The sequence below is a fragment of the Salmo trutta genome, chromosome 9 (assembly GCF_901001165.1).
Source record: "Salmo trutta chromosome 9, fSalTru1.1, whole genome shotgun sequence".
In the NCBI taxonomy this organism is placed as follows: domain Eukaryota; kingdom Metazoa; phylum Chordata; class Actinopteri; order Salmoniformes; family Salmonidae; genus Salmo; species Salmo trutta.
The window spans coordinates 38,636,837-38,659,580 of record NC_042965.1 but is presented as its reverse complement, the minus strand read 5'-3'; the positions used below and the strand labels follow the sequence as shown (position 1 = coordinate 38,659,580).

General features: G+C 45.2%; 1 protein-coding gene across 3 annotated transcripts in view; it reads left to right on the top strand.

The window, feature by feature from the left end:
* LOC115200516 (E3 ubiquitin-protein ligase znrf3-like) overlaps positions 1 to 22,744 on the top strand; it is a 185,544-nt gene that overhangs the window by 104,617 nt on the left and 58,183 nt on the right. The window lies entirely within an intron of this gene.

The following is a 22,744-nucleotide window of genomic DNA, read 5'->3' as shown; positions in this document are numbered from 1 at the left end:
GGAAGCTGAACTAATGGTAATGCTAAAAGAGAAGCACTCAACCACTCGAAGCATCTTGTACTTTACATCAGGAAGAGGACGTAGTGTTGTACAATAGGTTCCTTCCTCCTCTCTGAAAGGAACCCTTGTATCATTTGTTGTAGTCGATGTGTTAGTCAAGTGTTTGATTAGTCAAGTGTTTGATATACTGTACTGTACTGCAGTGAGGCCTCGACTGGAGTGCTGCTGAGCTGATACTTGGGGGCATCACGGGGATCTGAATGGTCTTTTCTCTATGGAGGCAGGCGGCCATGTTGGATTTGAGGGCTATTGTTTTAGTTTGGTGCAAGAGCAGAGCCCATCCAGCAGAGCTGTGGCCCCCCCATCAGAGGGATGTGTTGTGAAAGTGCCCCAAGTGACAGCATACATCCCCTCATTAGAGTGGACAGGAGGGAAACGAGGAGGAGAAAGGAGGGAAACAAAGAGAAAAGGAGGGAAACGAGAAGGAGAAAAGGAGGGAAACAAGGAGGAGAAAAGGAGGAAAATGAGAGGAAAATGAGGAAAACGAGGAGAAAGGAGCGAAATGAGGAGAAAAGGAGGGAAATGAGGAGAAAGGAGGGAAACGAGAAGGTACCGTGGCTGCGTGGTTTGTTTTTACTGGATAGAGTAGACACTGCTGGGCTATAATTAGTGTGGAGAGGAGACGGGGAAGCCTCTCCATTGTTGGATGGCAGACCAGACCCAGGAAGAGCCCAGGCACAGCTGGTGGCCCGTAGTGTTCCCAGAGCCAGACTTAGCCATTACTGTACTGTATTACAGCCGGACTTTCATCCAGACACAGCCGAAAGTGCCCCTGCCAGCCAAGCCACAGACTGTAGTCCCTGCTAGGCTCAGACACAGCCGAGATACCCCCCTCGCAACACCACACCCAAAGCTACCCTGCCTCGCCCAATCTAGCCTCCCCCCTGTATATCCCCATACTCAGCCTGCCCCCTATATCTGAACTCCCAGGCCCAACTCTCCCCCACCCTCTCGCTCTCTCTCTCTTCCCCACCCTCTCTCTCTTTCTCTCTCTCTCTCGCTCTCTTCCCCACCCTCTCTCTCTCTCTCTCTCTCTCTCTCTCTCTCTCTCTCTCTCTCTCTCTCTCTCTCTCTCTCTTCCCCACCCTCTCTCTCTCTCTCTCTCTCTCTCTCTCTCTCTTCCCCACCCTCTCTCTCTCTCTCTCTCTCTCTCTGTCTCTGTTTTCTACACACTTCGCCACCCAGTGTTGGACCTAGCTGCTATCTTAATTCCAGTTTCAATTCCAGAATCTCAATGAAGGCAGAATTGGAATCCCTGAATATGTTGTTGACTTCACGGCAGTTTTTTATCACTACTAATAATAACTTTCTACATCCTCTACTGAAATGAAAAACATAGCAGCCAGGGACTACAAACTACTTGTACTGTAGCTGACACAGCATCAGAGGCAGGTCTGAGGAAGAGAAGGCAGGAATGAAAGGAAAGTGTGCAAGAACAAGAGGAGGGAGAGAGGCAGGGAGGGGGGAGGGAGAGAGGCAGGGAGAGAGGAGGGAGGGGGGAGGGAGGGGGGGAGGGAGAGAGGAGGGAGAGAGGCAGGGAGAGAGGAGGGAGAGAGGAGGGAGAGAGGAGGGAGAGAGGAGGGAGGGGGAAGGGAGAGAGGAGGGAGAGAGGAGGGAGAGAGGCAGGGAGGGGGGAGGGAGAGAGGCAGGGAGAGAGGAGGGAGAGAGGCAGGGAGGGGGGAAGGAGGTGGGATCTTAGCGCAGCAGAGCTGGCCTCCACACCAAAGCGGTGTCTTGTCACATATATGTAAACAGTTTTTTCCGGTTCTTCCTGTCTGGTTCCTGTGAGAACAGCAGAGCTGTTGACCTGTGACTCCCCACAGTTGCCTCCCTCCTGCATGCCGCACACACAGGGGCCCCCTCTAGAGCAGGGACACAAGGATGCAATGGAAGATTGGGTCCTCCCTTGTGTTGTAGTTGCAGGTATCTGTGGAAGAGTTGTTTTTGGAGCATTGTAGATGGCCAGTGTGCTGTGCATATACACATTTTGTGTGAAGTTTTAGCTTTGTCTAGAGAGCTGTAACTATACCTATACTTGTTATTTGTGTAGACTAGAGAGTTAACGCACAGTGTGTTTGTGTAAAGTGTTGTGTATTAGTGTAGTGTTAAACCGTATCTGTGATTATGTTGTGTATTTCAGTCCTAACTAGCCTGGCTGGGGTATATGTTCCTAACTTCCTGGTACTCCCATCCTCCTCCTTTCTTTCTTTCTCTCTTTCTTTCTTTCTTTCTTTCTTTCTTTCTTTCTTTCTTTCTTTCTTTCTTTCTTTCTTTCTTCTCTTTCTCTCTCTCTCTCTCTCTCTCTCTCTCTCTCTCTCTCTCTCTCTCTCTCTCTCTCTCTCTGTCTCTCTCTCTCTCTCTCTCTCCCTCTCTCTCTCTCTCTGTCTCTCTCTCTCTCTCTCTCTCTCTCTCTCTCTCTCTCTCTCTCTCTCTCTCCCTCTCTCTCTCTCTCTCTCTCTCTCTCTCTCTCTCTCTCTCTCAAATCAATTCAATTCAATTACTTACATTGTCAAAGTATACATATAGAAAAATATTTAAAAAATATATATATTTATATATAAAATATATATATATTTATATATAAATAAATGGTGGGACCAACAGCAATAATAATAGTAGTAGTGGACATGGGATTACCATTAACAACAACAACAATATTAATCAGAACAACAATACATTAAAGCGATGGTAGTAGACCAGTGTCAACATGACTGAGAAGACACATGACCTGGTATGAAAGACAAAACAAAACTACATGGGAAATATTATCCACATTACATTGCACTTTTCACTGCCTGTCCCTCAGATTGTGGCAGGAGGACACATATTTGGCTGCCAAAACTGCACATTTTGGCTTTTCACCCAATAAATATTTGATTTTTTTCGTCATCTTTTATAGTTTCAAATTCTTTGTAATGAATTATAATTTTGGGAAAGAAATATTCTCTTAGGTCTGAGTATTTGTCACAGTGTAATAGGAAATGCAGCTCTGTCTCTACCTCTCCCCTGGAGCAGAGTTAGGACAGCCTGTCCTCTCTGGGCAGCCAGGTTTGTCTGTGACGACCGGTCTCTATAGCCAGACTGTCCTCTCTGGGCAGCCAGGTTTGTCTGTGATGAACGGTCTCTATAGCCAGACTGTCCTCTCTGGGCAGCCAGGTTTGTCTGTGATGAACGGTCTCTATAGCCAGACTGTCCTCTCTGGGCAGCCAGGTTTGTCTGTGATGAACGGTCTCTATAGCCAGACTGTGCTCACTGAGTCTGTACCTAGTCAATGTTTTCCTCAGTTCTCTATCAGTCACAGTGGACAGATAGTCTGCCACCAAGTACTGTCTGTTTAGAGCCAAATAGCATTGAAGTTTACTTTGATTTTTTGTGGTGTCTTTCCAATAGGTGATATATTTTTATTTTTGTTTTGTGATGATTTGGTTGGGCCAGATTTTCTGAGTGCTGTCCTGAGGCTCTATGGGGTTGGTTTGGGTTTGTGAACTGAGCCTCAGAACCAGCTGGCTGAGGGGACTCTTCTCTGGTTTCATCTCTTGACATTGTAGAGCTGTGTGATGGAATGTTTTGGGGTCACTTGTTTTTATATGGTTGTAAAATTTGATGGCTTTTTTTTTCTATTCTAATGGGAAGGGGCTATTGGCCCAATTCTGCTCTACATGCATTATTTGGAGTTTTTCTTTGCACTTGCAATACAATCTTGCAAAACTCTGCATGCAGTATTTCAATTGGATGTTTGTCCCATTTGGTGAATTCATTATTAGAGTGGACCCCATACTTCACTGTCATATAGAGCAATTGATTCTACACTGCTCAAAAAAATAAAGGGAACACACGGTTGGACCTGGGTTCCTCCTAATGCAAGACAATGCTAGACCTCATGTGGCTGGAGTGTGTCAGCAGTTCCTGCAAGAGGAAGGCATTGATGCTATGGACTGGCCCGCCTGTTCCCCAGACCTGAATCCAATTGAGCACATCTGGGACATCATGTCTCGCTCCATCCACCAACGCCACGTTGCACCACGTTACACCACAGACTGTCCAGGAGTTGGCGGATGCTTTAGTCCAGGTCTGGGAGGAGATCCCTCAGGAGACCATCCGCCACCTCATCAGGAGCATGCCCAGGCGTTGTAGGGAGGTCATACAGGCACGTGGAGGCCACACACACTACTGAGCCTCATTTTGACTTGTTTTAAGGACATTACATCAAAGTTGGATCAGCCTGTAGTGTGGTTTTCCACTTTAATTTTGAGTGTGACTCCAAATCCAGACCTCCATGGGTTGATAAATTGGATTTCCATTGATTATTTTTTTGTGATTTTGTTGTCAGCACATTGAACTATGTAAAGAAAAAAGTATTTAATAAGATTATTTCTTTCATTCAGATCTAGGATGTGTTGTTTAAGTGTTCCCTTTATTTTTTTGAGCAGTATATATAACCGATTGGAACATTTTGAGCCAGATTCTAATTGGAATTTCGATTTTAATGTTCCTTTTAATGGCATAGAATGCTCTTCTTGCTTTGTCTCTCAGCTCATTCACAGCCATGTGAAAGCTACCTGTGTTGCTGATATTTAGTCCTAGATATGTGTAGTTTTTGGTGTGTTCTACTAGAACTGTGTCCAAATAGAATTTATATTTGTCATCCTGATTTCTGGACCTTTTTTGGAATATCATTATATTTTGGTTTTTTTTAGGTTAATGGTCAGAGCCCAGGTCTGACAGAACCTGTGAAGACGATCTAGGTGCTGCTGTAACCCCTCTTTAGTGGGAGACAGCAGCACCAGGTCATCTGTCTACAGCAGACCCTCTTTAGTGGGAGACAGCAGCACCAGGTCATCTGTCTACAGCAGACAGTTGATTTCAGTGTTGTGTAGGGTGATACCAGGTGCTTCTGATTCTTCTAATGTTTTTGTCAATTCATTAATGTAGATGTTAAATAGTGTTGGACTTATTGGGCAGCCCTGTTTCACTCCCCGTCCCTGAGAGAAGAAGTCTGTTTGCTTGTTGCCAATTTTAACCGCACATTTGTTTTTAGTGTACATTGATTTAATAACATCATATGTTTTCCCTCCAATACCACTTTCTATTAGTTTATAAAAAAGACCTTCATGCCAAATTGAATCAAATGCTTTCTTGAAATCTACAAAACACGAGTAGATGTTGCCTTTGTTTTGGTTTACTTGTTTGTCAATTAGAGTGTGGAGGGTGTAAATGTGGTCTGTTGTACGATCATTTTTTAGAAATCCAATCTGGCTTCTGCTCAGGACGTTGTGTTCGTCTGCTATTTATAATACTGCAGAGAATTTTCCCAAGTTGCTGTTTACACAAATTCCTCTGTAATTATTTGGGTCAAATTTGTCTCCAGTTTTATAGATTGGTGTGATCAATCCCTGGTTCCAAATATCGGGGAAAATACCTGCAGTGAGGGTAATGTTGAAGAGTTTGAGTATAGCCAATTTGAATTTTTGGTCTGTATATTTGATCATTTAAAATACCATCAGCACCACAGGCCTTTTTGGGTTGGAGAGTGCATCGTTTTTCCAATAATTCTTCTTCTGTAATTGGGGCATCCACAGGATTCTGTTAGTCTGTGACTGCTGATTCAAGGATTTGTAATTTTTCTTGTATATCTTTTTGTTCTGGGCTCTTTGTTATATTGCTGTAGAGGTTTGCAAAGTGATTTCTCCACATATCCCCATTTTGGATAGCCAATTCCTCTTGATGAGGTTTGTTTAATTTATTCTAATTCTCCCAGAAGTGGTTTGATTCTATGGATTCCTCAATTACATCCAGCTGTTTTCTAATGTGCTTTTCCTTTTTTGTTCTTAGGGTGTGTTTGTATTGCTTCAGTGTTTCCCCATATTGAAGGCGTATATTTTTGTTGTCTGGTTCTCTGTGTTTTTGATTAGATATATTTCTCAATGGCTTTCTTAGATTTTTGCAATCATTATCAAACCATTTTTCATTTTCTGTTATTTCTGATTTGCTCTTATGCTTCTTTAGATTAGCCAAGGAGGCTAATTTGTCATATATAAAGTTTATGTTCCAAACTGCCAAATTTACACCTTCATTGCTGAAGGAGAATGTTAAGGCTAAAAAGTTGTTCAGGAGAGATTGTATTTTTTGGCTACTAATTGCTTTTTGGTAGATGTCTGTACTGTTTGCACTCCATCTATAGGCCTGTTTAGTACCATGTCATTTATTGGGCCGTGATGCTTCATGGTTGGGTTCCGCTCTTCTCAGATACACTGTGATTTTACTGTGGTCTAAGAGAGGTGTTAGTGGGCTGACTGTGAACGCTCTGAGAGACTCTGGGTTTAGGTCGGCAAGGAAGTAGTCTACACTGCTGCTGCCAAGGGATGAGCTGTAGGTGTACCTACCAAAAGAATCCCCTCTCAGCCTACCATTGACTATGTACAAACCCAGTGTTCGACAGAGCTTCACGAGCTGTACTCCATTTTTGTTTTTCACTTTGTCCTAGTTGTTTCTGTGGGGGTATGTGGGGAGGGAAAGGTTGTTGCTTCCTGGTAGGTGTTTATCCCCATGACTGTTAATAGTGTCTTGTTCTTCTGCTGTTCTAGCATTCAGGTCTCCACAGACCAGTACGTTGCCTTGAGCCTGAAAGTGACTAATTTCCTCCTCTAGAATGGAGAAACTCTCTTCATTGAAGTAGGGTGACTCTGAGGGGGGATGTATGTGGCACAGAGGAAGACGTTTTTATCTGTTAAGACAGCCTCCTTGTTGATTTTTAACCAGATAAAGAATTCTCCTGTTTTGATCAATTCGATTGAATTAATTAGTTCAGATTTATACCATATTAGCATTCCCCCTGAGTCTCTTCCCTGTCCTGAGTCTCTGTCCTGTCCTGAGTCTCTTCCCTGTCCTGAGTCTCTGTCCTGTCCTGAGTCTCTGCCCTGTCCTGAGTCTCTTCCCTGTCCTGAGTCTCTGTCCTGTCCTGAGTCTCTGCCCTGTCCTGAGTCTCTGCCCTGTCCTGAGTCTCTGCCCTGTCTGATTCCTTTTAATTTAGTGGATGGTAGGATTATCTCTCTATAACTTAGTGGACAGCTAGTCTCTCTCTCTCTCTCTCTCTCTCTCTCTCTCTCTCTCTCTCTCAATTCAATTCAATTCAATTCAATTCAATTCAATTCAAAGAGCTTTATTACCATGGGAAACATATGTTTACATTGCCAAAGCAAGTGAAATATTAATAAACAAAAGTGAAAAAAATGAACAGTAAACATTACACACACAAAAGTTCCATAAGAATAAAGACATTTAAAATGTCATATTATGGCTATTTACAGTGTTGTAACGATGTGCAAATAGTTCAAGTACAAAATGGGAAATAAATGAACATAAATATGGGTTGTATTTACAATGGTGTTTGTTCTTCACTGGTTGCTCTTTTGTTGTGGCAACAGTGATGGCATGCTGTGTTATTGCTTGCTGCTGTGATGGCACACTGGTATTTCACCCAGTCAATATGGGAGCTTATCAAAATTGGATTCGATCTCATGTAACAAAATTTGAAATTGTGTGTTTTTTTACATTGGATAAAAGTAGAGACTGTATATTATATTTCATACACTACATTTGAGGAACAATGCGAAAGTAATTCTGCTTTGAAAGTTGTAACCTCACTTTTGAGAAAATGGCCCTTGAATATTTTTGGTACTACTACTGGAGAGCTCTTCTTTGTCTACACCCATTCAGCATCGTTCACACCCTCTTAAAACCTGTTGAGGCCAGGGGGCAGGATCTTATCCCGGTATTGGGATTCATTGTCATGTGACCATGGCGGGGAATTCAAAACTGCAAGAGTAATCATTTCAAATAATCAAATAATCAACTATTTTCCTCCATTTGAAAGATATATCTCCTAAATCTAACCACGCTGTCCGATTTTCAGAGGCTTTACGGAGAATGCATAAAGTTAGGTTATGTGAGGAGAGTACATTGACAATAGCTGCGTGTAATGTTTAGCCAATTCAAAGAAGGGCATCAACAGACAGAAAACTAGCTAGAATTATGCACTTACCTTTGACAATCTGCATCAGATGACACTCATAGGACATTATGTTAGACAATACATGCATTTTTAGTTCCATCAAGTTCATATTTATATCCAAAAACAGCATTTACAGTCGTGGTGAAATTCAGAATTTTTTTCGGCTCGAATGCTCCCAGTGAATCCAGCATTACAAATCACGGAATTACTATTCGAAAACATTGGTAAATTATAATATTGTCATTCAAAGAATAATATATTATCATCTCGTAATTGCTACCGAATGGCCAGATCTCAAAATAACTTTACTGGGAAATCACATTTTGCTATAAACTGGGTACTATGCTAACAACATAAGCTAAGCTATAAGCTAAGCTAAGCTAAGCTATACCGTTAGCATTAGCATCATCTAATATCGATAATAACATTCTAAATATCCCCTTACCTTTGATTATCTCCATCAGAAGGCGCTGCCAGGGATCCCAGGTCCAGAACAAATGTGGTTTCTTTTGACAAAGTTCATAATTTATGTCCAAATAGTTAGCGTTCAGTAGGCTCCCACAAAATGAGGTGGGCAGTGTAAAGTCACGCCGAAAAGCTAAAAAAAACCTAGTAAATAATCTATTTATGTTTGTTCAAACATGTCAAACGTTGTTTAGCATTAATCTTTTGGTCCATTTTTAACGTGAAACATCAGTAAACATCAGTAATATTTTCACACAACCTATCAAGTGTCTAGAATAAACGATTATGACAAAGACACTCTTCTCAGATTTATGCGCAGGCGCAAAAAATGAAGTGATGACGTGTCAACTTGTAAGCATTCTAATTCGGTCTGTATTCATGATAGATGCTTTAAACAACTTTTAAAGTTCGTTGACATCTAGTGGAAGCAGTAGGAGTTGCGAACTGAATCCTTTCTCACTATGGTATCTATAAAACAATGACACTAAATAGTACAGTCACAAAATTCTCATTTTTTTTAAATCTATTTTTCACAGGTTTTTGCCTGCAATATGAGTTTTGTTATACTTACAGACACCATTCAAACTGTTTTAGAAAATTCAGAGTGTTTTCTATCCAAACCTGAACAATAATATGCATATTCTAGCTTCTGAGTTGGTGTAGGAGGCAGTTAAAAATGCGCACATATTTCTTTCATAATTCTCAATACTGCCCCCGTGGCCCGTAGAGGTTAAGCCTTAGCCCCGCCCATCGCTTTAAGGATTCACATGCAAGGCCATGTACTAAACAACCGAAGGCTGGTTTATACTACGGGTGTGTTCGTAAATTTAATCTGGAGTGCTGGAGTGTGCATGGGGCGTTCGTAAACTCAGACTGTTGTCAGATTGTCCGTTAGTAAATTCAGAGTGTTTCGCTCTCGAAGCGTTCAGAGCACACACTGGACACTCTGGCCAAGGAGTAGGGTTGATCCGAGCATTCTGACCTATCAAACGCAGTCAAGCACCCAAGCTAACTGGTTAACGTTGCCTAGCTTGCTAGCTACTTCCAGACACTATTAAGAGAATAGCTCACTCTGACCATTTTACTCGCCCTAGCAGAGCTGGTTAGGCTGTTTTTATGTTATCCAGAGCGTTGGTGACTGCAACTGTGCTGCTGGCAACAATTTAATTATGCTTAACCTCGAATTCGTCCCACCTACGTAACAGCCACTTCAATCCAGTGGCGCGATTTTTGAATCGTTTGAAATGCTATTACTTCAATTTCTCAAACATATGACTATTTTACAGCTATTTAAAGACAAGATTCTCGTTAATCTAACCACACTGTCCGATTTCAAAAAGGCTTTACAACGAAAGCAAAATATTAGATTATGTCAGGAGAGTGCCCAGCCAGAAATAATCAGACACCCATTTTTCAAGCTAGCATATAATGTCACATAAACTCAAACCACAGCTAAATGCAGCACTAACCTTTTATGATCTTCATCAGATGACACACCTAGGACATTATGTTATACAATACATGCATGTCTGTTCAATCAAGTTCATATTTATATCAAAAAACAGCTTTTTACATTAGCATGTGACGTTCAGAAAAAGCATTCCCCTCGCAAACTTCCGGGGAATTTACTAACAGTTTGCTAAATTACTCACGATAAACGTTCACAAAAAGCATAACAATTATTTTAAGAATTATAGATACATTACTCCTCTATGCACTCGATATGTCCGATTTTAAAATAGCTTTTCGGATGAAGCACATTTTGCAATATTCTAAGTACATAGCCCAGCCATCACGGGCTAGCTATTTAGACACCCGGCAAGATTAGCCTTCACCAAAATCACATTTCCTATAAGAAAAATGTTATTACCTTTCCTGTTCTTCGTCAGAATGCACTCCCAGGACTTCTACTTCAATAACAAATGTAGGTTTGGTCCCAAATAATCCATCGTTATGTTCCATCAGCGACGTTTTGTTCATGCGTTCTAGACACTATCAGAATACTAAATCACGGTCACGAGCATGGCGCATGGCGTGACAAAACATTTCTAAATACTCCATTACCGTACTTCGAAGCATGTCAACCGCTGTTTAAAATCCATTTTTATGCCATTTATCTCGTAGAAAAGCGATAATATTCCGACCGGGAATCTGCAATAAGCTAAACAGCCGAATGAAATTTCTCCACGGGGGCGAATCGCGCACGCGCCTCATTGCATTGTCACCTAATGGGACACTTGGGAAAGGCGATAATCTGTTTCAGCCTGAGGCTGCCTCGTCATCGTTCCTGTTTTTCCCGGGCTCTGAGAGCCTATTGGAGCCCTAGGAATTGTCACGTTACAGCTAAGATCCTTACTCTTCAATAAACAGAGGCAAGAAGAACGACTCCTTGTCAGACAGGCCACTTCCTGCATGAAACCTTCTCAGATTTTTGCCTGCCATAGGAGTTCTGTTATACTCACATACACCATTCAAACAGTTTTAGAAACTTTAGGGTGTTTTCTATCCAAACCTGAACAATAATATGCATATTCTAGCTTCTGAGTTGGTGTAGGAGGCAGTTAAAAATGGGCACATATTTTTTCCAAAATTCTCAATACTGCCCCCCTAGCCCAAACAGGTTAATTGCCAACGTTTACTGACACCGGCCATATTCAAAGGGTGTTAAGCGTTCGTAAATTCGTCTGTTATTCTGCGCTTTGGCACACTGAGACGAGAGTGCTCTAAAATCGGAGTAGATAGCCAGAGCGAATTTAGTCTATCGACAGTTGTCACAGTGACATCATGAACAGTCTATTGAAATGGTTACTTGCATAGTGGAGTCTTTTGTTAAGACATGACGCTAGCTAGTTAGCTCGCTAAACAATGAACCATAATCCCAACTCATAATGTTACTACCCAGTATTAATCTGCAGGTAGATAACCAACCAGGTTCAATGTTAGCTAGCTAACATTAGGCTATAACTAGCAATGCAAATGGCTCTGAGATATGAATAATATTACTACACAGATCATACACGTAACATTAGCCAGCGATCCAGCCAGCTAATGTTAGCTAGCTAGCTAACAGAACACTTTAACTTGAAATGAAACTACTTTCTGACAAATTTAGAAACATGTACTGTAATAACTGAAAATGTACATAGCTAGACTATCTTACCCGTATACATGGATGGACACTACTCCCTCTGTCACTGATGCCATGATTGCCCTTATTTTGAAGATGTAATCCGGAGACAGGTGTTTCATACAAAAGCCTTCTGTGTGTTCTCTTTTCGACTTCGTCTGCATATTTGCAATCAAACGGCTGAATTTTCTCCACCTCCTTAACTATCATACTGTAATGTGGTCTGTGTGTAGCTTGTGTAGAGGAGTCAGTCGCAGGACAGCAGATATGAGTAAATAAACGTAGTTCACTGAAAATAGACAAATATAATACAATAAAGCGAGCCCACATAACGGACCGTCTTACATACAAACAATTACTCACAAACAAACATGGGGGAACAGAGGGTTAAATAATGAACAATTAATTGGGGGATTGAAACCAGGTGTGTAAGACAAAGACAAAACAAATGGAAAATGAGGCGCAGGGCGATCCGGGTGGAGACGGTGGAAATCCCACAGCAATGAAGGGTCCAAGACGACCTCTACTGGCACCCAGCATCTCTCCTCCGGACCATACAGCTCCCACTCCACGAGGTACTGAAGGCCCCTCGCCCGACGCCTCGAGTCCAGAATGACTCGAACAGCATAAGCCGGGGCCCCCACGATGTCCAGAGGGGGCGGAGGAACCTCCCGCACCTCAGACTCCTGGAGTGGACCAGCCACCACCGGCCTGATGGGAGACACACGGAACGAGGGATTAATATGGTAATCTGGGGGAAACTGTAACCTGTAGCATACCTCGTCATAACCTGTAGCATACCTATTTTCCTCAGGACTTTGAATGGCCCACAAACCGCGGACCCAGCTTCCGGCAGGGCAGGCGGAGGGGCAGGTTTCGGGTCGAGAGCCAGACCCGGCGTTCGCGTTCGCCTTCTGCCGCCTCACGGCCCATTGCAGGTGCACATGGGCAACGTCCCAGGTCTCCTCCGAGCGCTTAAACCATTCGTCCACTGCAGGAGCTTCGATTTGGCTCTGATGCCAAGGTTCCAGAACCGGCTGATACCCCAGTACACACTGGAAGGGAGAGAGGTTAGTGGAGGAGTGGCAGAGTGAGTTTTGGGCCATCTCTGCCCAGGGGATGAATGCCGCCCACTCCCCCGGCCGGTCCTGGCAATATGACCGCAGAAACCTACCCACATCCTGGTTTACCCGTAGGGAGACCGGGCAAAGGGAGGAGACGACAGGATCCACAACGACCAGGATCGTGGTGTTGCCTTGTGAGGGAGGAAGATCCGTCAGGAAGTCCACCAACAGGTGCGACCATGGCCGTTGTGGAATGGGTAGGGGTTGTAACTTCCCCCTGGGCAGGTGCCTGGGAGCCTTGCACTGGGCGCACACCGAGCAGGAGGAAACATAAACCCTCACGTCCTTGGCCAAGGTGGACCACCAGTACTTCCCACAACCGATGCCAAGATGACCAGAGGAGGGTGACGTGTGGGCCCAATAGATCAGACGGTCGCGGACAGCAGACGGAACGTACAGGCGCCCAGCTGGACAATGAGGGGGAGTGGGCTCTGCGCTTAATGCCCGCTTGTTGTCCGCGTCTAGCTCCCACACCACTAGTGCCACCAGAAAAGAGGCCGGAAGTATGGGAGTGTGATCCATGGACCGCTCCTCTGTGTCATACATCCGGGACAGTGCGTCTGCCTTAGCGTTCTGGGAACCTGGTCTGTAGGACAGAGTGAAAACAAAACGGGTAAAGAACATGGCCCACCTTGCCTGGCGAGGGTTCAGTCTCCTTGCCGCCCGGATGTACTCCAGATTGAGGTGGTCAGTCCAGATGAGGAAAGGGTGTTTAGCCGTCTCAAGCCAATGTCTCCACGCCTTCAGAGCCTTGACAACAGCCAACATCTCCCGGTCCCCCACATAATAGTTTCGCTCCACTTGGCTGAGCTTCTTCGAAAAGAAAGCACAGGGGCGGAGCTTTGGTGGCGTGCCCAAGTGCTGGGAGAGCACGGCTCCTATCCCAGCCCCGGATGTGTCCACCTCCACTATGAACGCCAAAGATGGATACAGATGAGCCAGCACGGGAGCCGAGGTAAACAAAGCCTTCAGGTGACCAAAAGCCCTGTCCGCCTCAGCCGACCACTGCAGTCGCACCGATCCCCCCTTCAGCAGTGAGGTAATGGGAGCCGCTACCTGACCAAAACCCTGAATAAACCTCCTGTAGTAGTTGGCAAACCCTAGAAACCGCTGCACTTCCTTTACCGTGGTGCGAGTAGGCCAATTACGCATGGCTGAAATGTGGTCACTCTCCATCTCCACCCCTGAAGTGGAAATGCGGTACCCTAGGAAGGAGACGGACTGTTGGAAGAACAGACATTTCTCAGCCTTGACGTACAGATCATGCTCCAACAGTCGACCAAGCACCCTGCGCACCAGGGACACATGCTCGGCACGTGTAGCGGAGTATATCAGAATGTCGTCGATATACACCACTACACCCTGCCCGTGCAGGTCCCGGAAAATCTCATCAACAAAGGCCTGGAAGACTGATGGAGCATTCTTAAACCCGTACAGCATGACGAGGTACTCATAGTGCCTTCAGGTGGTACTAAATGCCGTCTTCCACTCGTCCCCCTCCCGGATACACACCAGGTTGTAAGCGCTGCTGAGATCCAATTTTGTGAAGAAGCGCGCCCCGTGCATTGACTCGATCGCACTGGCAATGAGAGGCAGCGGGTAACTGTACCTCACTGTGATCTGATTGACACCCCGATAGTCAATACACGGGCGCAAACCTCCATCCTTCTTCTTCACAAAAAATAAACTCGAGGAGGCAGGTGAAGGGGAGGGCCGTATGTATCCCTGCCCCAGGGATTCGGAGACATATGTTTCCATAGCCGCCGTCTCCTCCTGTGACAGAGGATAGACGTGACTCCTGGGAAGTGCTGCGTCTACCAGGAGATTTATCGCACAATCCCCCCGTCGATGGGGTGGTAATTGAGTCGCCTTCTTCTTACAGAAGGCGAGAGCTAAATCGGCATATTCTGAGGGGATGCGCATGGTGGAGACCTGGTCTGGAATTTCCACCGTAGTCGCACCGATGGAAACTCCCACACACCTCCCTGAGCACTCTCGTGACCACCCCTTGAGAGCCCTCTGTTGCCACGAAATAGTGGGGTCATGACAGGCCAACCAGGGTAGCCCCAGCACCACAGGAAACGCAGGAGAATAAATAAGGAAGCGACTGATTCTCTCCTTGTGGCCCTCCTGCATAACCATGCTTAGTGGAGCGGTGGCCTCCCTAATCAGCCCTGACCCTAATGGTCGACTAACTAGAGCATGCACAGGGAAGGGCATATCTACAGGAACAAGGGGGATCCCTAAACTATGAGCAAATGAACGGTCAGTAAAATTCCCAGCTGCGCCTGAATCTACGAGCGCCTTATGCTGGGAATGCGGGGAAAACTCAGGAAATGTTATTAACACATATATGTGAGCAACAGGGAGCTCTGGGTGAGCCTGGTGCCGACTCACCTGGGGTGACACGCTAGTGCCCTGCCTGCTGCCTCGACTCCCTGAGGAATCCCCCCAGCACCGACCAGCAGTGTGCCCTCTACGGCCACAGATGGTACAGGAATGGCCCCTCCTCCGGTCGCCCTAAGTGCAGCACCTCCCAGCTCCATGGGCATCGGAGCGGAGGTGCTGGGGGATGGAACTGACAGGCCCCGATCCGGACATCCGCGGGTAGCCAGCAGGTTATCCAGCCGGATGGACAGGTCCACCAGCTGGTCCAACGTGAGGGTGGTGTCTCGGCAGGCCAACTCCCGACGGACGTCCTCGCGCAGACTGCACCGGTAGTGATCGATCAAGGCCCTGTCGTTCCATCCCGCGCTGGAGGCCAGGGTCCGGAAGTCCAAAGCGAAATCCTGCGCGCTCCTCATCCCCTGCCTCAGGTGGAACAGACGTTCACCTGCCGCTCGACCCTCAGGCGGGTGGTCGAAAACTGCCCGAAAGCGGCGGGTGAACTCTGCGTAATGGTCCAACGCCGCGTCTCCTTCACTCCATACGGCGTTGGCCCACTCCAGGGCTTTGCCTGAGAGGCAGGAGACGAGGGCGGACACGCTCTCACGTCCCGAAGGAGCTGGGTGGACGGTCGCCAGGTAGAGTTCAAGCTGGAGGAGGAACCCCTGGCATCCGGCAGCCGTCCCATCATACTCCCTCGGGAGCGCGAGCCGAATTCCGCTGGGACCGGGTGAAGGAGGGGTGAACAGCGGGGCCTGTTTAGGCCGATGTATGTATCGTTTTTTGTGTGCTCCAGAGTATGTGTCTAGATGGAATTTGTATTTGTGGACCTTTTTTGGAACACCATTATTTAACTAACTGAGATTTACTGTCAGGGCCCAGGTCTGACAGTACCTAGAAGATCTAGGTGCTGCTGCCGGCGCTCCTTGGTTGGGGACAGAAGCACCAGATTATTGGTGAGGTGCTTGGGCTGCGGTTGACGGCCACATTGTCCCCGACCGGCATGAGTGCTGCCTGATTTTACGAGGCTGCCTGACTTTTCATGTTCTCCAAATCCCCCCCCCACACACACACACACAGGCCATGTACTCTACTCTGCCCTTACAGAGGCTGCAGAATATGGGCAGCTACTATGACACCTCTCAGATAACCTGTGCTGGAGCCCCTCTCCTCACATTATTGAAGTCATGTGTAGTATTTTATTTATTCCAAGGTATAGATCCTCTCCTGTTATTAGTGCCTAGCTAGCACTAACAACTGTCTGTCTCTTGTCTCTGTTCTCCTCTCCATTCCTCTCTGTCTCTGCCCCTCTCTCTCTGTTGGCACAGCCTGCTGTATGGAGCTCAGTTAACAGCTGCACCTTCTTACTGCTAAGTAGCTTTTGGATGGGTGCCCTGTCTTTTTAGAGAGAGAGAGAGAGAGAGAGAGAGAGAGAGAGACGTGTATGTGGTCACTGCACGACAGGGGAGGTAGAGACAGAGATGCACTTTCTCCTTTACTGTGATAAATATTCCTCACAAAGAGATTCATTATTCACAGAAATGACTACATTCATTCCAAATTTGAAGTTATTAAACCCAGAAGAAAAACTAAAAATACTCATGGGCGAAGGAGCAATGGCTCCTCTTGCAGCCAAATATGTATTTGCCTGCTATAGCCTGAGGGACACTGAATAATAACGTCTGCATAGTAAGCAGTAACTTACTTATTATTACTATTATTGTTATTACTATTATTATTGTTGTTTATCATTCCAAATAGTAGTGGTATGGGTGGTAATGGTAATGATAGCAGTTTAGTGATGGTGGTGGTGGCAGTAGTAGTGGTATGGGTGGTAATGGTAATGATAGCAGTTTAGTGATGGTGGTGGTAGTAGTAGTGGTAATGATGATAGTAGTTGTAGTACTGATGTAATGGTGAAGATAACCGTTATTTAGTTATAAGTTAGTTATAGTTTCATTTTCCATATTTAGATATTTTACTATTATTTTAGTACTATTTTATTGTTATTATTTTTATATTTAATTTTATATTATTATTTACTGCCATTTTATATTATTATTTGTTATTGTTTATAATTGTATTACAACGTATATTGTATACATTGTTGCTTTGGCAATATTGACACAGTGTTGTTTTTCATGCCAATAAAGCAGCTTGAATGAGAGAGAGAGAGAGAGAGAGAGAGAGAGAGAGAGATAGAGAGAGAGAGAGAGAGAGAGACAGACAGACAGACAGACAGACAGACAGACAGACAGACAGACAGACAGACAGAGAGGCCTGCAAGAAAGGGAAAGATGTCAACAGACAGATGAGTGTAAGGCGGCTTGCCACACACACCAACTGTCTGGCCCAGGGCCTGTGTTAGGTTAACCGTTCCCACCTCTGACTGTGTAAACTCGGGACGCCAGCGTGGTCCGTATGCTACACAGAGAAAGGTGTTAAACAGCGACTGTGGTGTTTTATTAGGTCCATTCTGGCAGTGTGCTGAACTGTTATGCAGCCTTTCTGTTGTATTGTACATTTTATTTTGGATTTATTATGTGGAGAACAATACTGGCTGATGAAAATGTCCAAATACAGGTGGGTGGGTAGGTTGAGCGGGCTGGTGGGCGGAGGGGTAGGTTGAGCGGGCTGGTGGGCGGAGGGGTAGGTTGAGCGGGCTGGTGGGCGGAGGGGTAGGTTGAGCGGGCTGGCGGGAGGAGGGGTAGGTTGAGCGGGCTGGCAGGCGGGAGGAGGGGTAGGTTGAGCGGGCTGGTGGGCGGAGGGGTAGGTTGAGCGGGCTGGCGGGAGGAGAGGTAGGTTGAGCGGGCTGGTGGGCGGAGGGGTAGGTTGAGCGGGCTGGTGGGCGGAGGGGTAGGTTGAGCGGGCTGGTGGGCGGAGGGGTAGGTTGAGCGGGCTGGTGGGCGGAGGGGTAGGTTGAGCGGGCTGGCGGGAGGAGGGGTAGGTTGAGCGGGCTGGCGGGAGGAGGGGTAGGTTGAGCGGGCTGGTGGGCGGAGGGGTAGGTTGAGCGGGCTGGTGGGCGGAGGGGTAGGTTGAGCGGGCTGGCGGGAGGAGGGGTAGGTTGAGCGGGCTGGCGGGAGGAGGGGTAGGTTGAGCGGGCTGGCGGGAGGAGGGGTAGGTTGAGCAGGCTGGCAGGCGGGAGGAGGGGTAGGTTGAGCGGGCTGGCGGGAGGAGGGGTAGGTTGAGCAGGCTGGCGGGAGGAGGGGTAGGTTGAGCAGGCTGGCGGGAGGAGGGGTAGGTTGAGCGGGCTGGCGGGAGGAGGGGTAGGTTGAGCAGGCTGGCGGGAGGAGGTGTACGTTGAGCAGGCTGGCGGGAGGAGGGGTAGGTTGAGTGTGTGTGAGCTCATCCACTGTTTATCTGTCTGCAGAGGAAGAAGGTTTTGATCAGAGGTTTTGATGAAGCACTCTGCTCTCTCTCTGCTCTCTCCCTCTCTCTCTTTCCCTCAGAGAGAGAGTTATGTTTTGAATGCCCAGATTGCTGTAGAACGTCAATATAAAAGGGATTGGTTATCTAGAATGGTTTCTGTGTTTTGAGACACAGCAGCATATTTTTATTCCAGTATAACTGTGTTTTATGGAACAATGCTTTCTGCTGTGGGATTGAATAGATGGAGGAGCAGGTATGTCGATGGGACTATTTTCTTTCCATTCAGCGGTGGGCGTACTTCGCCCCAAATGGAGTTAAGGACCTACTTCTTTTCACGGCATATGAACATCTTGTGCACATAATTGCATGGCGGTATCCAAAATGCCACCCTATTCCATATATAGTACACTACAGTTGGCCAGAGCCCTATGGACCATGTCCAAAAGTAATAGCACTACATAGAGAATAGAGTGGCATTTCAGAACATTCAGTTCAGTGATAATATGAAGTTAGGGAGGTGAAGGTAATGGTCTGGGGTTGATACTGAGCCGTGAATACAAGGCCAGAGTATCCTCCCTTCAGATCAATGAAAGCTTCACTTCAGTTCCCTTCCTCACCACCACATCACACAGACACGGCCATAATATGGCAGCAGGGGGGAGTGGGGGGAGAGGAAAAAGGAGGGCAGGATGGAGGAGGAGGAGGAGGGAGGAGAGAAACCCTGTGAAGCGTGGAGCTGCCTACACCGTGAGGGAGGCCTGCCTCTTAGGCTCTCCTTTCATGTGTGTGTACGCCTCAACTTGCTGATATTATCTTGGCTTCTCTTCCTGGTGTGGTGTCGATCTCTCTCTCTCTCTCTCTCTCTCTCTCTCTCTCTCTCTCTCTCTCTTTCGCTCTCACAGTCAGGCTTTCTCTCTACACTGGGCCTCTCTCCTCTCCGTTTCAGACACCGTTTTCTTTTTTGTTCCTCCTCTGTGGGCCCTCGCTGCCCTGGTTGTCCTACACTACACTGAATCCACCAATTCACTGTTTCAGGGCCCCGGGTTCCCACTGAGCGTGTTGCCATGGTTACATGGGAGCTCATGGTGGGATGGGTCTCAAAGTAAGCTGTCCCTGGGTGGAATGACCCGCTGCTGAATGGAGAGACAAAATGACCTGGTTGGGCCCCTATTTAAAGAGAGCATAAAGGAGCCCCAAGGACTTGAGACAAAAGAGAGGGAGTGAGAGAAGAAGAGAGTGAGCGAGAGAAGAAGAGAGGGAAAGTTAAAGAGAAGGGGGGAGAGAAAAGAGAGAGAGGTAGGGAAATGAAAGGGAGGTAAAGAAAGAGCAGAGCACCGCTGAGAGAAGTTTACATTGATTCATTTGAGATAAATTCTTTGATGTTATTGATGTTGTTAATAGTTTATCTGAAAGTTGATTATTTTTTAGACACATTTTTGTTTGTGGTTCGAGTTATTTATTATTTAAATGTAGTTCTTTTGGAGTTTGGAACTTAAAAAAAAAAATGTATTAGCCAGAAAACACTACAGCTAGCTATCGAAAGTGCTACAACAGATCAAAAGAGATAACATGGACACATTTGTCTTTTTTTAAAGTATAAATCTTGGAAGATATTTAATCAGACATGGCTGCCACACCAAAGCCTGTGTTTTCTCTTCTCTCTCTCTGGGTCTCCACCTAGCTAAGCCTGTGTGTGTTTGTTGCTCTCTGTGAGAGTCCCTTTGATGCTGGGCTGCTCAGGGGCCCGGCCCAACACAACACACACACACATATATATATATATACAATAAAAACTTTGGACTGGTACTATATATATATATATATATAGTACCAGTCAAAAGTTTTTATTTTTACTATTTTCTACATTGTAGAATAATAGTGAAGACATCAAAACTATGAAATAACACATACCTAAGGGTGGAAACATCGTTGTAAATAAGTATCACCTGGGAGCATGAGCAGCAGTGTGCAGCGTTTTCCTTTCTGTTTCCTGTTATAATAGCAGACAGTCAGGTAATGTCTTTTTTTATGATTTTTATTCTTTTTTTAGGGGTGGATCAGCTTAATATTGCGGAAAGAATATTGCTTCCATCAATGTAATTGTCTGCATCATTTCCAATCCCACATTTATTTTTTGGGTAAATATATATATCCATACACGCATGCATACATATACACATATATACATACACATACCTATATAGACATACATACTTTTTTAAAGAATATACCTTTATTATTATTCCCCGCAAACCCTACCACCGATCCCCCAATTGGAGTAAACTAATAAACACTTCGGCTTTTACCTTCAATTTATTCATCTTATACACATTTTACAGACACAGTCTAGTTTACAATAGTTCTTTTTGGTTTGTTTTTAGTCCTTCTATTTCTGATGTCCATCCAGTTTGATTTCTATTTGTAACTATGCTATTTCACAACATTTCTGAACCTATATACATTTTACAGACCCCGTATGTTTTACATTGTTATCTTGTTATTAGTCCCACCCTTCAGCTCCATTCAACCCCTCCCATCTATCTCTCAACATCATCCATTTCGGATTTCTATTTGCCATATATTTTTCAACTGTGCTGTGATGCTTCACAAAACAATTGAACCTTTCTATTCTCATAGCTTCTACAGATTGTAAATTAAAAATATATTTTTTTTATTATAATTATTTTTATATTAATATATTTATATTAAATAATTATTATATTATTGATTGATTGACTATGGCTTTTCAAATCACCCAGTATTGCTATCTGCAGTGTTAGTTCTAGGCAAATGTTGCAATTCTTCAGCCATTCCTGGACCTGTGACCAAAAACGAGCTACATATGGACAATACCAAAATAAATGATCTAATGACTCTGCCTCATCACAGCAGAATCTGCAGAGCTTGGAAGATTGTCTCCCCCATATATATATAACATTCTATTAGTTGCAAGAATTTTGTATAGTAATTTAAATTGAAAAATTCTAGGTTTTGAATCCGGCGTTGTTTTGGGTATCAATTCATAAACCATGTGCCATGGAATGGGCACATCGAAAATCTCTTCCCAACTATTTTGCAATTTATATGGCACAGCTATCAGTTTTTTGGTCCTTAAATGAAATTGGTATATGTTTTTATTTATCACACTTTTCTTTAACCATTTATGTTCTTTAATACAGGGCCGACATACGAGTTCCTTACTTTTTTCCCCTTCTACTTGCCACTTCCATTTTTGTGGTAATGCTGCAATTAGTTGGTTGTAATGTTGGGTAGAGCAGACATTTCCATATGTCTGTGTTAGCTGTATGCGTGACATGTGAGATAGTGGGGTAATGATATGTCTTTGTTGTTAGCCTAGTGTGTTGCATGGTTGTGGTAGCTAGGTAGTGACACTGCTGTTGAAACGCCACGAGCAAATATTTCAAATTTTCTTAAAACCTATTTAAAAACCTAAGCCTACCTTAATACATTGACAATGAAAGTATGAAGAGTACAGCTATGCTATAGTATAAAGATGAAATGAACAATCATTAAAATAGTAACGAATACTTTGATAGCCGATTTACCAGCAACACTGATTATGTTCCAAAGATTTTAAAAAATACTGTGAGGCAATATTATAATTTGACTTACTGAGAAGCCCAGCTGGACACTTTCCTAGATGTAACATTTGGGAGAAGCAGGTAGACCTAGGTCTACGTGTGGTCAGGGAGAAGCCAGTCAGGTAGACCTACGTCTATGTGTGGTCAGGGAGAAGCCAGTCAGGTAGGTCTACGTCTATGAGTGGTCAGGGAGAAGCCAGTCAGGTAGGTCTACGTCTATGAGTGGTCAGGGAGAAGCCAGTCAGGTAGGTCTACGTCTATGAGTGGTCAGGGAGAAGCCAGTCAGGTAGACCTAGGTCTATGAGTGGTCAGGGAGAAGCCAGTCAGGTAGACCTACGTCTATGAGTGGTCAGGGAGAAGCCAGTCAGGTAGACCTACGTCTATGAGTGGTCAGGGAGAAGCCAGTCAGGTAGACCTACGTCTATGAGTGGTCAGGGAGAAGCCAGTCAGGTAGACCTACGTCTATGAGTGGTCAGGGAGAAGCCAGTCAGGTAGGTCTACGTCTATGAGTGGTCAGGGAGAAGCCAGTCAGGTAGACCTAGGTCTATGAGTGGTCAGGGAGAAGCCAGTCAGGTAGGTCTACGTCTATGAGTGGTCAGGG